The sequence below is a fragment of the Oncorhynchus kisutch genome, linkage group LG19 (assembly GCF_002021735.2).
Source record: "Oncorhynchus kisutch isolate 150728-3 linkage group LG19, Okis_V2, whole genome shotgun sequence".
NCBI classification, from domain to species: domain Eukaryota; kingdom Metazoa; phylum Chordata; class Actinopteri; order Salmoniformes; family Salmonidae; genus Oncorhynchus; species Oncorhynchus kisutch.
In genome coordinates, this window is record NC_034192.2 from 34,068,712 (window position 1) to 34,085,490 (window position 16,779).

The 16,779-nt window shown below is 40.2% G+C and overlaps 1 long non-coding RNA gene across 1 annotated transcript in view; it reads right to left on the reverse strand.

The window, feature by feature from the left end:
- LOC109910225 (uncharacterized) overlaps positions 1-16,779 on the reverse strand; it is a 30,187-nt gene that overhangs the window by 1,195 nt on the left and 12,213 nt on the right. Inside the window, exons 2-3 of the long non-coding RNA XR_002257844.2 lie at positions 15,163-15,231; positions 1,092-1,190 (exon numbers count right to left, since the gene is read on the reverse strand). This is a non-coding gene — a long non-coding RNA (uncharacterized LOC109910225). The remainder of the gene's footprint in view (positions 1-1,091; positions 1,191-15,162; positions 15,232-16,779) is intronic.

A 16,779-nucleotide genomic window follows, 5' to 3' on the forward strand; every position in this document is an offset into this window, starting at 1 on the left:
TAACACATACACTGGCACACACATGGACATTCATACACAAGCACAGACACACACATGGTCATACACACTTGGGTACAAATGCATATAAATGATTAACAGTGATTTGGCATATGAACTACACAACGTGACAACGGACAATTAAATAATCTTCCTATTTTATTCTGTGTAAGAGGGCATATCAATCCACCTGGTCTGTGCCAGGCCAATCGTTCCTCTCCATCCTACCTGCTTCCTCACCTTGGCTTCACTTACATTAGGACGACATTACCTCACACGGCCGAAGGCTTACCCTCTCTTCTCACCCTCATCATCTTCAGCAGCTTTTTTTCATTTGACCTATTCAGTGGTAGCTCTTTCTAACAGGGTAGGAATATTCCCCTTCTCTACTGCACTATCTATAATATATATAATATGATATTATAGTCCCCTCCACCCTAATGACTTCATCCCTGCAGGCACCTTTGACATTTAATTGGCCCTATATTAATGTAACTAAATATGTATGTAATTACCATGTAAAAAGTTAGTAAGTACATGCAGTTATGCACCACTTGTCACTTTAAATGTGAAGTTTCTGCTTGTACCGATTTTGTAATGTTAAGTACTATGCCGAAGCCTACAATCACCTGTCTGGTGCAATGTAATTTACCGTAGTTCCTCCCCTGTAGTTAGTCGAAATGATGCCATTGTAACGTGTTGCTATCGCTGCCACCGTATCTTTCTGATGTCACACAGATCCTTCTCGACCAGATGTCCTATTCTAAGATGAGTCTCTACTCTGATCTCAATCGTAATTGTACAGCCTGTACTCTCTCTCCCCCCTGGTCATTGTCCAGCCTTGGGCTAGAGAGACTGTTACAGAGGGGATGGAGAGAGGCAACTAAGAGGACACTCGTCTAAAAGTAGAAGGATGGCTTACCTTTAGACGAGTGTCCTCTTAGTTGTCTCTCTCCATTTTACACCATCTGCTCTGTAACAATCTCTCTAGCCCATTTGTTGACCTGAGAAGGATATGTATTGATTGAAATTCCATTCTAATTATTTTGCCTAGTACCGCCACGCGTATGATGACATTTTGGCAATCTCTCTACCTTAATATGGATGGAGAATGATATGATTTCTTGGTGATTGCAGACCTGTAGGATCCACAGCCTGGCAAGCTCCATGGTCAGATGTTCTGTTGGCTCGTCCTACACACAAAGTAAAATACAGCCCAATTAAATCAGTCGGCAGCCTGGAAAAGACACAACAATGACAGCTTTGGTTTAGAATCATACACGAACGTCAGGTCATGCTTTCAGATGGAAATAATATTGAGGCTTATTCCTAAAACTGGATTCGTATGGTTTATGTGGTGCATGTTTTCTGGGTTTTGTGGTGTAGGCTATTTACCTGTTTGGCAAAAAAAAAGAAGTAAAATATGGTAAATTAACATTGGCAGTGAGTTTTATTGAATGAACCGTATATCATGATCATGTATCCATCCAGGATACATTCTTGATTAATACATATTCACTGCTCACTGCATCACAGCAGCAGGAAGCATGTGTCTTGTGAATCATACAGCAACTCAAATCTGACATGGTCCTTTATGAATGGTTTCATCATTGCAGCTGATTTGAAGAGATTGTTTTCAAGTGTATAGATGTTCAAGTTATGCCTGCATTCCTTAGTTAAAGTTAGGCCTGCATTCCTTAGTGAAAGTTAGGCCTGCATTCCTTAGTGAAAGTTAGGCCTGCATTCCTTAGTGAAAGTTAGGCCTGCATTCCTTAGTGAAAGTTAGGCCTGCATTCCTTAGTGAAAGTTAGGCCTGCATTCCTTAGTGAAAGTTAGGCCTGCATTCCTTAGTGAAAGTTAGGCTTGCATTCCTTAGTGAAAGTTAGGCCTGCATTCCTTAGTGAAAGTTAGGCCTGCATTCCTTAGTGAAAGTTAGTCCTGCATTCCTTAGTGAAAGTTAGGCCTGCATTCCTTAGTGAAAGTTAGGCCTGCATTCCTTAGTGAAAGTTAGGCCTGCATTCCTTAGTGAAAGTTAGGCCTGCATTCCTTATTGAAAGTTAGGCCTGCATTCCTTAGTGAAAGTTAGGCCTGCATTCCTTATTGAAAGTTAGGCCTGCATTCTTTAGTTAAAGTTAGGCCTGCATTCCTTAGTGAAAGTTAGGCCTGCATTCCTTAGTTAAAGTTAGGCCTGCATTCCTTAGTGAAAGTTAGGCCTGCATTCCTTAGTGAAAGTTAGGCCTGCATTCCTTAGTGAAAGTTAGGCCTGCATTCCTTAGTGAAAGTTAGGCCTGCATTCCTTAGTGAAAGTTAGGCCTGCATTCCTTAGTGAAAGTTAGGCCTGCATTCCTTAGTTAAATGCCCGACAGGCACGAGACAAAATGAATGAAATACTCAAAAGACTTTGTAAAATATGCATCAACATAATTGAATAAAATCATTGAAAATGTTTTATGAATATTAACACTAGGTTCTGGTGGTCACTTTTATCAATGCATTCTGGTTTAGGATTACACCATAGATCAATATGTCTTTACAATTTAGACTATAAGAAAGCACAAATTCAGTCAATAAGGAGGGGTAACACATTTCAGTCTACCAAGTTGGATTGACAGGTAAGAGACAGGTTCACAAAGAAGCACGTTTTCTAGTAATAGGCCTACGTGTTAACATTATACAGCCTACACATTATGAGGTCAAGATCTGATTCATTTTTCGAATTAATTTGCATTTCATTCCTACGTTAACCCGCATGCTGATACATTACTTAGATAATGAGGTCAATTACGTCCATATAAATGATTTTTTTTTTGAAAAACATTACTAATTCGTTCAGTAAAAAAAAGCATGGACTATCTTCTCTACATATATGAACTTTTGCACACCTGAAGTCAAGTTTTCATAGGTCACAGGTGCGTAGAAGAGGCAATAACTGCTGTGAAATGTGATTGACTCCCGTACGTCTGACGCAAAACAAACAACCAGTGAAACGTTTGTCACATTTCGTCAAGGCAAGACGTTCTGCTCTAAAACGATTCCATTATCTTATTGTTTTATATCTTTTTAATTTCGTACCTTGCTACTGTGGACCGTGTTTACGCTTCGAGGACAATTTCGAACCACTATCCAAATCCAGACGATTTCCGTGCCCTTTGACTTATAAAAAAATCATATTTTTATAAAACTTAAATTTCTAACTGGTCGTTTTTACTTTGACATGACAAAATTTGACATAGTATTTTGAAAAGGAGTGAATGAGAAAGAAACGTTTCCATTTTACATATTTTATTTTTTACATCAATCGAGAGGTAAACAAAAGGAGCTGTTCAGTTAATCACTGTTTAAATCACTCAAAATCACTAATAACTTATACAATGCCGAACGCCCTATAATTACAATACAACATTCAACACATTTAAAAAAAAATTAAGCATTCAAATAAACATGTTAGATTAATGTTATCAAGTGGTTATTTTGTTGTCATTATATCATCTTATATACGTTTTTTTTTTAGCTGGCTTCAAATCCTCCATGTAAAATGATTAGAAATGAAGTAATGTCATTTATTAGGCATACTTCCACTAATTGTGATGTCTTATCTCAAATTAATTTCTCAGTGCCTTGCTGGCTTTCAATCATTTTCTGCCACACTCTTTCAGACCTCAATCATAGAAGTAAGTGGGGACTGAAACTCAGTTGTGAAGCTACATTTATTATATAACCCATTGTAAAAAAAAACACAACATGCAGGGTATTGTAAATTAGAGACATTTCAGGATATTAAACAGTCCAACACGTGAGACACACAATGAATCAATAATTATTTTCCTTAAAAAAAAAAACATTTATAAAAAGGCATGTACAATGTGTACATTGTATGTATGTGTACATTGTATGTGTACATGTATAGGCAAACACATATGATAAGGTATGTTCAGGGTCTAGGTCAGATGCAAGCAACTTTACAACTAAAAAGCTAACTTGACCTTTTGCACAATTTGAGAACACATTTCTAACACACACATCATTTAGCCAGTCCCTATAGCTTGATATATCAATTATTTTATTTATATACAGTGATGCCCTGAGACTTATTTTCGTGTTGTGTCTTTTCAGCAACAACAAAAAATGATACTCTTTAAAGGTAATTAAGGCACGCATATTTGAGAAATGTTCTGTAACAAAATCGAATAACTTCTCGGCCTCTGAAATGGGTACCATTCACATTTAGTGAGCCATCGATCAAACAAATACATGTTTGTCGAGTATTAGCTTTAGGCTAAGGCATCAACAAAACTCTAAGAAGTCTAAGAAGTCATTAGGCTTTATGCCTATAAAGTGAACATAGTTAAAAACGTTGACTATAGGTTAATTTTCAATAAAAGTTAGTCCAACTGAAATAGGAGAAATAGGAAAACGCACGCAAAATCAGGGTCACCACGGAAACATTTATTCTCATAACCCTCTTCTTGATGAACGAATATTGAACTAATTTCGGAACAATTTGCCGTACTCATCTTTGGAATGCATGAGGTCCTAGTACTATTTATTATTCGATCCCCCTTCTATTTAATATAGACTTTGTTATCGCATTGTAGACTTATAACAATTGTTAAGCAGTTGTTGCATTGATCAATATAATTATACACATTGCTTCTATGGCTTACTCTAGCCTAAATAGTATTCGTGTGAACAATTAAATAATTGCTTTGTAATTGAAATGATAGAAAATAAAGTAAGGCCATTTCAGGGCACAAACCCGGAAATTACCTTAATATAAAGTCATTTCAATTTCGGGGTGGCAACCAAAATGTATGTATCCTAAATGTATCCTACTCTCACCGATGCTTCAAAGGTGAAGTCAGAAGTCACATTTTTATCCTTCACATCACAATCCAGCCTTTTCCAGACACCGAAAACAACTCATATTCAACAATATCAGGTACCTTTTGACGACCTATTTCCGGTAAAAAAAAATATTCGTGCAGTGATATGGATGTAACGCTTCCTTAACTTTGTCAGTTAAGGCCAAATGGCTTTGGGGGAGGTTTGAATCAGTCCCTGTGTGTACATTGAGGTCCAGTGTTCTTGCAACAAAAGGGGGCTAATCCACGTAATTTACACAATGCATAGCGCCGTGTTTACATGGGATAGAGGAGGGCCTCATCTTTTTCTGCCGGACATAAATGCTGAAGTGGTGCATCGCCTTCTAGTGAAAAGGGGCCTTCTCGGGGCGATATGTGGAGAACACTTCAGGAGCCTTGAATAAATCCCATTGTAACTTTCTTTTGGTTTGGCTAAAGTGTCCTAAAGAGAGCTTCACCCCCGAGGGACGAGCCATGTCCGCCAAATACACCTGCGAATGTAGTCAGCAGGTTAGGCAAGGCTAGGCTATCGCCTATTCAATGGTGTCTATTAATCATTTCACAATCAGAGAACCACACAGTTCTGCAATTTCGAGATTAATAGACACAATATTTCGTAAGATATGTAAATATAGCCTAATGTTACTTTTTGCGACACAACGAGTTATGGAGAAGACATGTTTTGGATATTTTAATCGTGTGGTGTGCGCTAACTATTTTGACTCATCACATACCAGCCCAGCCCAGCACATACGCTGCTGCTACTGTTTATTATCTATCCTGTTGCTTAGTCACTTTATTCCTACCTCTATGTATGTATCTAACTAAATTACCTCGTACCCCTGCACATCGACTCGGGACTTACCCTATGTATATAATATAGCCACGTTATCATTACTCATTGTGTATTTATTCCTAGTATTTTATTTGATTATTTCTCTATTTTTCTCTCTGCATTGTTGGGAAGGGCCAATAGGTAAGCATTTCACTGTTAGTCTACACCTGTTGTTTATGAAGCATGTGACAAATACCATTTTATATCAGTCTCTATGATTTCCGTAGTGTGTGAAAACATTTGGCTACTGTGAATTAGCAGCATATCCCAATTTGTCACTGAAAACGTTAGTTGGATAAATTGTCATAGGCCGTCAAAACAATTTAAATCACACAAACTCAACGATCTGAAGTATTACAGGTTTTGTTGACAAGTTACTTTCAGTAGGGGTTTAGCTTATAGGCCTACATTATTTTCTCAGTCCGGACCATGCATTAGTGGAAGGTTATAATTATTACTTCGATCTGGAGTTTGGTACGTCAAACCATAACCTGAATGCGCACTCTCACAATGTTTTCTTAATTCAGTGTTTACTTCTCTTGAATAGAGATATCCGTTTTAGAAATCGTTAGGCTATATGAAATTAGGCTTCCGATTTTTTTGTTATGGGTCGGCTATATTATTGCCAATCTAAGAAATAAAATAAGAAAGACAAATAAATAATCAAAGTTAGTCCTAAATAGGCAAGTATAATACATGTTCAATTGCATGGAAAACTATCTGTCATACGAGGGAAATTGTCTACATTATCTAACAGGACAGATATCTCTAAATGTGGCATTATTTTATTAGGCCTACAATCTGTGTTCAACAGGTGTAAAAGGCACAATATCCGCTCCAAATGCATAACTTTTATGACACCTGCCACACATCAATGTATGATAAGATTGATCATCTAAATGTAAACACAATTTGAAGACATTGTTGTTTTACGTTTGGCGTATTGTCATAGTCTCTAAACTAATGCATGTACTTTATTCACCTCAAATGTATATATATATTTTTTTACATAGGCCAATAATGACAGACATTATAGGCTGTATTATAACATAGCCTACAAAGTAACGAAACAGTGGACCTTTAACTTCTCTGTTCCTTGACCAGTGTAAATATAGCTGCATATAACCGCCATGTGAGGTAATTGAAGCAATGCTGATGGCCTGGTGCATGGCTCTGTCTATCGGCATATCTAAGTTTAGCCTATAACCTACATAGGCTACACACGTACTATTATATCAGTCAATTGTTGTATAATCCCCAATTTGGGTTACAAAAGTAAACCGTCTTCCTGTCGCAAAATATTAAAGCATTCTTCAAATAGATTAATTGCTAAATTCATATAACATAACTACATCTATCTCACCCCCTCTAAAAAGCAACAACATAATTGTAATTTAGCCTAAGTTAAAACGTGATATTGTGTTATACCAGCACAAATAGGCAAATTTTTTAACCGAAGTTGCAAGAAATATGGTATGAAATGGTGGAGGACTGACATTGTACGGAATATGAAATATATAACGATGTAACACACATGACCAAGGCAAAAACCCGTCCCTTTTAAATTTGAAAGCATAGCCGAATATTTTGTTTTGTTTTACCCTCAATCACATATGGACAAAAAGTGGTCCCAAGCCCTTATTTAGCCAATAATAATTCGTTTAATTATTTACATGAATAAGATAAATTCCCTAGTTATTTGACTGACAGCCATTTTTAAATACTCTTCACCCCAATTTCAGATGTCTGTCTTTGGGGTTCCCATAATTCGTTTTTTCATGAAGGGCGGATAATTATTTTGGCACTGTCAGGTAAATTCCTGCGGTAAATTGAAATATTCTTATTTAATCCCCGCTAATGCCAATTCTCATTGTGCGAAGGTATGAAGGGCAGACGTCACGTGGTGCTCAGGTTGCATCTCAGGTGAGCCTTGCGTTACAGGGGGGCGCGAGGGATTTGTTCGTGACTTTACAGGCATATAACATGATTACCAGATATTTATTAATCAAGCCTTTTCTTCCTAAAATTGTAAATCCAGTTAAGATGCACGTTATCTAATGAGTGATGAGTGAATAGCAACTTGTGACGGTGTATCAAATAGGCCAACTAGCCCATATTCCTACCATTTCAATTAATGAATAAATAATCAGTATTATGGAATTAGGTTTTCTTTACAAGGATGCTCTAATTTCGTCCTTGTGACAGGGGAACGGATAAGCTTACATGACTAGCATTGGGAATACCATGGCATCTTTGTTATTTAGAGCTTGATATTTTATGTTTTATCAGAATGTGACACTTTTGGGGCATAAGAGTGAATTCATACCTGATTAGTGATTACAACATTTAAGGTCCAGTCCAGTGAAAATGACGTGTTTTCTGTGATTTGTATCATATTGTACAACAGCTGATGAAACTAACACTCTAAAAGTGTGAAACATTATAGTCAGTGTTATTTCCTGATCAGCAGGTTTGCATGGGAGTTTCAGCTTTCCATGGTGACATCACCAAATCAAGTCAAATCAAATCAAAATGTTATTGGTCAAATACACCATGTGGTAAATTGGTTAATATACCAATAACAAATAGTTCCAAACCTCTAACAGCTCATTTGCAGTTTTTCCCTCCCCACTCAGACCACTCCCAGACAATCCTCGCAAAATTATTGCTTGAGAAAAAGTTTTTTGCTAAAAATACATTTTGCCCATTTTAATGTAACTCTATCACAGTAAGGTACTTAATTGTTACCCAGAAACAAGGGCGCAACTTTCACAGGGGACAAGGGATAGGAAATTGCATTTTTGTCCCTCCAGTTTTATAATTGGAATGTGATACAAAATGAGGCAACAGTTTTCTTTTGGACCAGGCGGACGCCCATGAGCGGTCGGGTAGGCTGTTTAGAGTGTTTATCCAACCGGATACATTTTTAAAATAAAAAATACATTACGTCCCCCCCACTTCTAAAACCAAAGTTGCGCCCCTGCCCAGAAATGATTTGACATTGATATAAAAATGGCTGCATTAGATCTGTAACTGTATGACATAGATTTTAGATATGCTTGGAAAAATAATAATGTAACTGTAGAATCTGTCTCCCAACATAATTTGCTGTCTGATTTTGGAAGTGGTGGATGTTGCCACATCACAAGAAGTTGGTGGCACCTTCAATGGGGAGGACGGGCTTGTGGTAATGGCTGGAGCGGAGTAGGTGGAATGGTATCGAACACATGGTTTCCATTATTATGAGCCGTCCTCCCCTCAGCATCCTCCTGTGTGCCACATAGCATTGTAAACAGAATGTTACGGTGAGATAATAGTCTAATGTTAAATACAGCAGTTTTTCTTAGTTGCAGAAAATATTAACAAAAGTTAGTGACTTCTGTGTGTTTGTGTGTGAGTGTATGCTTGGCACCCCCTGAATTTACTTTCTGAGCATCCTTCATTTGTAGTCAGTAGGAAATGAAAGAGTCAATCTCTGCTCTGGCAGTTCTTGTGTCATTCTTTTCAGGATAGGCTGGGAGAGAACAGTTGACGCAGATAGCATGCTCAAACCAGGTCTCTGGAGACCCTGACATCAAAGCGGACCAAACCTCACATTGAGAGCACTTTAAGCTAGGCACGACTGTGACAACAGAACAACCCAATATGTGAATGTCACTTTTGTCAAACCTAACCGAACACTGACAGAAAGACTATAGAACCATTTTATGGCAGAAGGTTGAGGAACAGAAACACAGAGAGCTGTACTCACAGTCCTACTTCCTGTCGGGACCTCAGAGATTGATTAGGTTGCTAGGGGAGATGGGTGACTGACACATTTTGTCGAAAATCGTGTTGATGAGAGTGGCTAGTGTCGCGCAAAACAGTGTTTAGAGTTTGTTTCTACTCCTCAAGCGTCCACATTGACAAGGCATAGGCATAGTCTGAAAGTGTAACATCTTCTACAGACCCGTCAACTGACAAGGACACAGCTTGAGCTTGAAACGGATCAATTCCCAAGCCAACGACAAGACTTTTCTCTGATAGCAGCGCTTTATTTTGTAAAAACTCCTGTCTAGTTTGTCTAAGTTGTCATGTTTTTTTTGCATAGCAAGTCCCATCTCCCTCCTGAGTCCTGGTAGGTTGTGTGGAGAAACTAAACCTCTGATAAAACATCGAGTTTTTAGCTAATCTTGGGTTTAAACTCTGAAGTTAAAGTTTTGACCTTTCCAGATCTCCAGTTGGGGGTAGTCAAGGAAGTAGCTTTATACTCAAGCCTTGTTTCTCTTGTCCTAAGTAGTATGCCGATTCAACAGGTCTAATACTTGAGCTTATCTTCGGACACTATTTCCAAGGCGATATCTGATACCCAAAGCACTTTCCTCTTCAAAGTAGTCTCCTGTTGTGCTTTGTGACCACAATAGTGTCAATCTCGTATGTTCAAAGCCCCATCCCTGTGTCAGCTTTGAGTTGCTGTCTATACATCTCTCTTGAAAATACATTTGAGACTTTGAAGGCTGGCTTTAAAACACTAGTGAAATTATAAGACATTTGAAAAACATATATATTGATACAGATTCCAGTTGCGTACGCATCAAAACTAATGTTAAGATTAAAATTTAGAGTAAAGCAGTAAAAACACAACTCAAATGTCAAAATCATTTTTAGATGTTTCTTTAGTGTAGGGGTATTGATTGAAATGCATTTGAAATATGAATAATGTAAAGCTTTACACCAGAGCTCTCTAGGGCCACAGTAGCCTAGCCTACAGCTGCACTACAATCTCTGCATCAGAGGAAATATCCATTGAAATGCAACTGTTTTATTGAGCAAAGTGATGGATATGCCATCAGATGTTAGGCAATTTTTGTGATCAAGATATTTATTGATTTGCATCAATATCATTATGTGATTCATCTTGTTAAAGACACAACTGATTATTATGAAGTATACGGCTATTGGGTTTCTGGATAAATGAAAAGCCCCGCAAATTTCTATCAGACAGATCTGACCTAGACAGAAGCAAGCGGAAAAGCTGCAGATAAACGAATGCCATGTGATTGGGAACGTTCGACTGACAATGATCAGATGAAAAGAGCGGCGATCTCAATAAACTTGTCATTCATCCTTTCAAGGTTCAATCATATCTGAGGTGTTTTGCATAACTATGAGCCCCACGTTTCCTAATCCTCAAAGGATCTCGGTGCTACTTGGCTTTGCACTGTAGTCATTCAAGGTCGCAACCCGGCAGGAAATATGGGCTGCCATAGCAACACAAAGATGGCTTCTGAAGGCTTAGCATAATTCTTCCCTAATAGAAAAATAACAGCGCCAAATCCCGTCCTTAGTGAACTGGCTTATTCGATGGAGGCAGACTCCCACCTGTGAAGCACATAGTCACCACACCAATGTGCAAAGACCACTAGGAGCTGAAAAAAGGTCCGTCTTTGAAAAGGGGAGTGGGGATTGGGGGCCTCGGACCAAGCCACATTTTTTCTCTTCGATGCAGCTGAAAACAACCCACAGTATGCCTCGGACTAGCTTGAGCTTTTTGGGGGCTGAAAATATAAGCTGCCAAATGAATCGTAGTCTCTAAATAATACTTATCTTTGAAGAGTTTATACCTCTATTTCTCTCTCTCTCTCTCTCTCTCTCTCTCTCTCTCTCTCTCTCTCTCTCTCTCTCTCTCTCTCTCTCTCTCTGTGAAAACTATTGGAGAAAGAAGTCTGCTCACATTGGCAGCAAATCTTGAGGTGTTTTATTTTCGTTTTGAGAATGATTGTACACAGCCCACATCACATTAAACTATTTCAAAAGATGAAAAGAAATTAGAAATATTTGAAAACTTTTTTCACAAATGTATTTTATCCCAAGAGTGTTTCAGTTGCATTCTTGAGGAGAAGGACATACATGGACTACCACGAGTCCCCATAGATTCTCATGTCTTCAATCAGAATTACAGTGAGCTCATTAAACACACTCAAACAAACAGAATAAGCAGGAAACCAACCGTCCAGAGCAAGGAATGTACCTTTGCACTCCAGTTTCAGTGAAAGGGAGCTGCAGTGTGCTTAAGGGATGTTTTTGTATTCTTGTGCACCTATGTCACGGTGTGTCTGTGTGTGTGTGTGTTTTTGTGTGTGTGTGTGTTTGTGTGTGTGTGTGTGTGTGTGTGTGTGTGTGTGTGTCAGAGAATCTGTTTAGACTGTGTATGTGGCAGGGAGGAAAGGAAGGGTGCACTTTGGAATAGACTTAGCCAGGTTAGGCATTCGCATGATCTCTATCTGCCTTGTAACCCTCTCCCTCCCTTTCTGACTGTGTCAGCGGTGATCACAAAATATCTGCACCCGTCTCTCTCCCCTCCCCCCAACCCTCTTTGTTGCCAGATACCAAGGAGATGGATTCTTGTCAGTGTGTGAATCGCATCAAGATGATGGGAGCTGGCGAGAGCATAAATTACCGCCACACTTGAGAGTGCGAGACATGTAAGTATCAGCCACCACAGCAGTGAAATGTACTCTGCTTATAGAATCACTCATGAGTACGAGAGATCCAGCAATATTGTAGCCACAGTGATCGAGCCAAAAAATCTAAGCCTTTATGAAATCATTACTGTCAAGGCTGGGGTATGAGAATCTAATCCTAGCAGCCAAACATGGTTTTCAAAGAAGGGTCCTATGGTATGGTGCTGTTTTGTTTCTGTCTCATACAGATGCTAACAGATAAGGGATGTAGTAGTTGGATATGTATCTCACTCTGCTCGTGCTTGGCAACATAAGTCAGCCACTTCTAGCCTCAGTAGATATGTTTTTTTCAGTGGGCTCCCCAGTTGGATCCCCTCTTCTCACTGTCTGTCTGGGGTATTTACACTACTAACTCCCTGTCTGTCTGTCTGTCTGTCTGTCTGTCTGTCTGTCTGTCTGTCTGTCTGTCTGTCTGTCTGTCTGTCTGTCTGTCTGTCTGTCTGTCTGTCTGTCTGTCTGTCTGTCTGTCTGTCTGTCTGTCTGTCTGTCTGTCTGTCTGTCTGTCTGTCTGTCTGTCTGTTCTGTCTGTCTGTCTGTCTGCCTGCCTGCCTGCCTGCCTGCCTGCCTGCCTGCCTGTCTGTCTGTCTGCCTGCCTGTCTGCCTGCCTGTCTGTCTGTCTGTCTGTCTGTCTGTCTGTCTGTCTGTCTGTCTGTCTGTCTGTCTGTCTGTCTGTCTGCCTGCCTGCCTGCCTGCCTGCCTGTCTGTCTGTCTGTCTGTCCATCCGTCTGTGGCGTATGCCTGCTACTTGTCTTATTAGGGGGTGTTTAAAGGATATTTCAGCCTGCCTGAATAAGGAGCACCACCTCATTCCCCGGCTATGGGTAATCTTCTTTCATTGTGAGGGATGCTTTTCTATTCGGCAGTGCTGTGTTCAATAGCATCTCAGGTAGTCATAGTGACACCACAGCACTGAATGGAGAATCAGAGGAAGATAATCATTATATTATAGTGCGCTTTCAGCCTCCTCCCAGGAAATAGTCGGGAATGCTTTTGGGCTTGCTAGCTGTTGCCTAATGCTTATATCAATAGCGAAATCACTGAGTGCTCAATCAGTTCAAAGAGTAATATCTTCATTGCAGCCAAAGAGAGTTATCTCATATTTTTCTACTCTTATCTTAACATCAGTATTCCTGGTTGCGATTAACCTTAAGGGTGGCTTATTAGTACTTAAGGGTTAGTTTTTGTTATGCAAATGAGCATGCAGCCTTCTTTGCTTTTCTATCGACACATCTTTCAGCTGTTGGGCACATATGCAAAATTCACACATTTATAATTCTTATTTTTTTAAGTCCTACTCTTGTCCTTTGTGTCATGGATTCTTTGTGCATCATAGGCATAGATTACCATTAAAAACTATTACATGCTATTTTCTGTGCTACCAGAGTCTCCACCTTTGTTGTCGTTTCCCATAGAGCCCTCTTTATGAACCCCTCTCTGCATTCTTGACATTCACCCCTTATTGTGGGATGATTTGGCTTTGTGCCGTCACGCTGAATGGGCGATGACAGTCATAATGGTCATGGAGTCCTCCTGACCTGTACAGTACAGTCTGAGCAGCAGAGGAGACACTGGTGTAATTAAATCAGCACTGTATGCACAATTGACCAACGATAGGCCACACTCCCCCGCTGTTCCCTGAAGGGAATCCCACTGAATCTCTCTTAAAGCCTCCTGTTTCAGAGTAATACACCGGGTAACTTTCCACATCAAAGCACTGCACTGCACCCCTTCTCAAGGACTCACGTCTCCGGGAAAGAATGGCCTCGGCTGAGATACGGACACCGCTGGTCTAATTTGCCTCGCCTGCACCCCCTTCCCCGGTTTGGGCCCTATCCGAGGCTGAAGCGGCTATCTGACGAGATCACACAGAGAGGTGCGGGAACTTAAAGGCGAGGAGTTACTGCGCATCCTACCAGGAGCTTCCAAAGGGTTCTATTAAAACGGGTTCAATATGCCGGTCACAGCTTTCAAAGTGCTGCACACCCTCTAGCCCCAGCAAACTCAAAGGGCATCGGTGCACGCTCAGTAAGGGGAATCTGGCCCCCATTAATTTAATGAGTCCAGGGCATTCGTATGCCAAAGCCAACTGTGAAGTCTCTCTTTTTTCATCTCTGGTGGAGTTTTTAAGGAGCAATCCGCCAACTTGGGAGTGAAAAAGGAGAGCAGGGAGAGAGAGAGAGAGAGAGAGAGAGGTGTGCTTCTAATCTGAGATCAGTTTCCAGCTGTCAGTCCTCAGAGTGCAATTTCCAACAGTTAGGATCTCTTTGCCCGAGCCGAAAACACAGACGAGCAACGCAGAGTGGAACGTTTACTGTCATCAGGAGAAAGCTCTCCCCGCTTTTCGCCTTTAATTCAGACCCCTTATGTTTCTACAGAGTGATAAAAGAGCAACTACAATGATATAATGGGAAAATGGTGGTTAATTGGATACATATTTGCATAATTTTACACTGGCTCGGCTGGAAATGCTCTCTGGTCACTAAGCTAGAGATGTGAGCGTCCTCCATTTTGTTTCTCACAAACCAAAACAAAGCGGGACTATGTTAGGAAGCGACTCCTCTCAGCAACACTGTTTAGCTCAGCATTCCTCTCTTTGACAGAGCAACACCTAAGTGAGAGGGGGTTAGACAGCTAAGTCCTGCATGGCGGGTAGGTTGACGTGCATCTGACAGTCACCTGTAAGAGATTAGGGAGACAGTGGAGTGGTGGAGTGTGCCGGGGTCCTTCAACCAGGAAGCAGCAGCTGCTGGAGCTAATTAAAGGCAAAGTAACACAGCCCTGCTCAGACCTACTTCAAACACTTCTCTACATGCCAGCCTGGAGTCCCATCTCTGGGGTGTCGGGCCGTCAGGGGTCCTCCGTGACCTGCTGCAGGCGCATGCTGGGCCCCGGGTCTGACCTGAGGACCGGGGGGTGAGCCTGAGAGGATGAGGGGCACTGTGGGGTGCACCTGGGCCTGACTTACCTGGGACTGGATGTCTGCATGCTGAAGTGTGGCATGTGGCTGTATGGGCGTCGGTAAGGGGACATTGACCTGCACAGCAAAGAGAGAGAGGGGGCATAGGTGAAAGGTCGGGAGCAGAGGGGAGGCTTAGGAAAAACACACATCAGGCACATTGATTAAACATAATCAGAGGTACAAATGTGCTGGACAGAGGTAGAAACAGATGCCGTTTAGATGTTCTAAAGAAACTTAAGCCTGACCTAAACATGTTGTCATTGTAAGGATTTTGCTTAATGTAAACCTTGCCTTAATTAACAAGATGCAGACTGACTTAATAAGATACAGATACAATCTACAATGACAACATACAGCCTTTATCAGCTGACACTAGATCATTTTGAAAGGATGCCATTTGCCCAAATCAAAGATGGCAGTACAGTATTCCTATCCTTCCAGTCAGAACTACTGACGAATGCTGGAAAGCAAGTAAGGTATGAACACAGAAATGTGCTGCTCTGCCAGAACTCCAAACCCATTGAGGCAAAGTATAATACTTCAAGACACGCAACTCAATATGGAAGTAGGAATCTTTGAATCTCTCTTCCGTTTCCTTTGAATCTGTCTATCAATCACTCAATGCTTTTGAGGGAAACGTAATGGAATCAAAGCTGTTGCGCAATCATCCATCATCCACCACACGTTATGTTGCACTGAAAATATGAATCAAAGTCAGTGGGATAAGTCAGAACTGTCGTAAAGCAAAGAGAATAATTCTGACACCTCACACAACCTCCCACCACAACTCTTTAGAGATGTCAAAAATCAAGTTGTTCTTTTAACCCCGATTCAGTCTTTTCTTGCAGCACACATTCGTTCTTTGTAGTTTTCTCTTGCCACACATATGCATGATGAGCTTTAAGAATCATAGTGTTACACTGTTGTTACACTCTTATGCCACAGCGTTGTTGAAGGGCATTCATTATTTCTCTAATGAACGCTAATAACCAACGGTGTTGTCAAACATTCTGACATCTTCTATGTTTGAGCTGCCTTTGAAAGCAAAAATATAATTGAAAACATTATTGGCGTTGTTGAATTCGATTTTCATAATAGCAAGCCAATATTTAGGAAGACGGATGATTTTGTTAGCTAAGCTAGCAAGTCTGTTTGTTTGGTTACCATGGCAACCACTGTAGCTGTACTCTGGATCTATATTCACAGTAATAGTAAGGAATTCCCCTTGACCAAACCCACAAATTGGTGAAAACAAACATTCTTTTTTATTGACCCCCATTGTAAAAGAGCCAATTTCATCATTGATTTTTAGTTATATAGAAATAACAAAACATGCCAAAAATCTCATCAAAAGTTTGGACACACCTACTCATTCAAGGGGTTTTCTTTATTCTCTCTATTTTCTACATTGTAAAATAATAGTGAAGACATCAAAACATATATGGAATCATGTAGTAACCAAAAAGGTGTTGAACAAATCAAAATATATTTTATGTTTGAGATTCTTCAAAGTAGCCATCCTTTGCCTTGATGACTTTGCACACTCTTGGCATTCTCTCAACCAGCTTCATGAGGAATGCTTTTCCAACAGTCTTGAAGGAGATCCCACATATGCTGAGCACT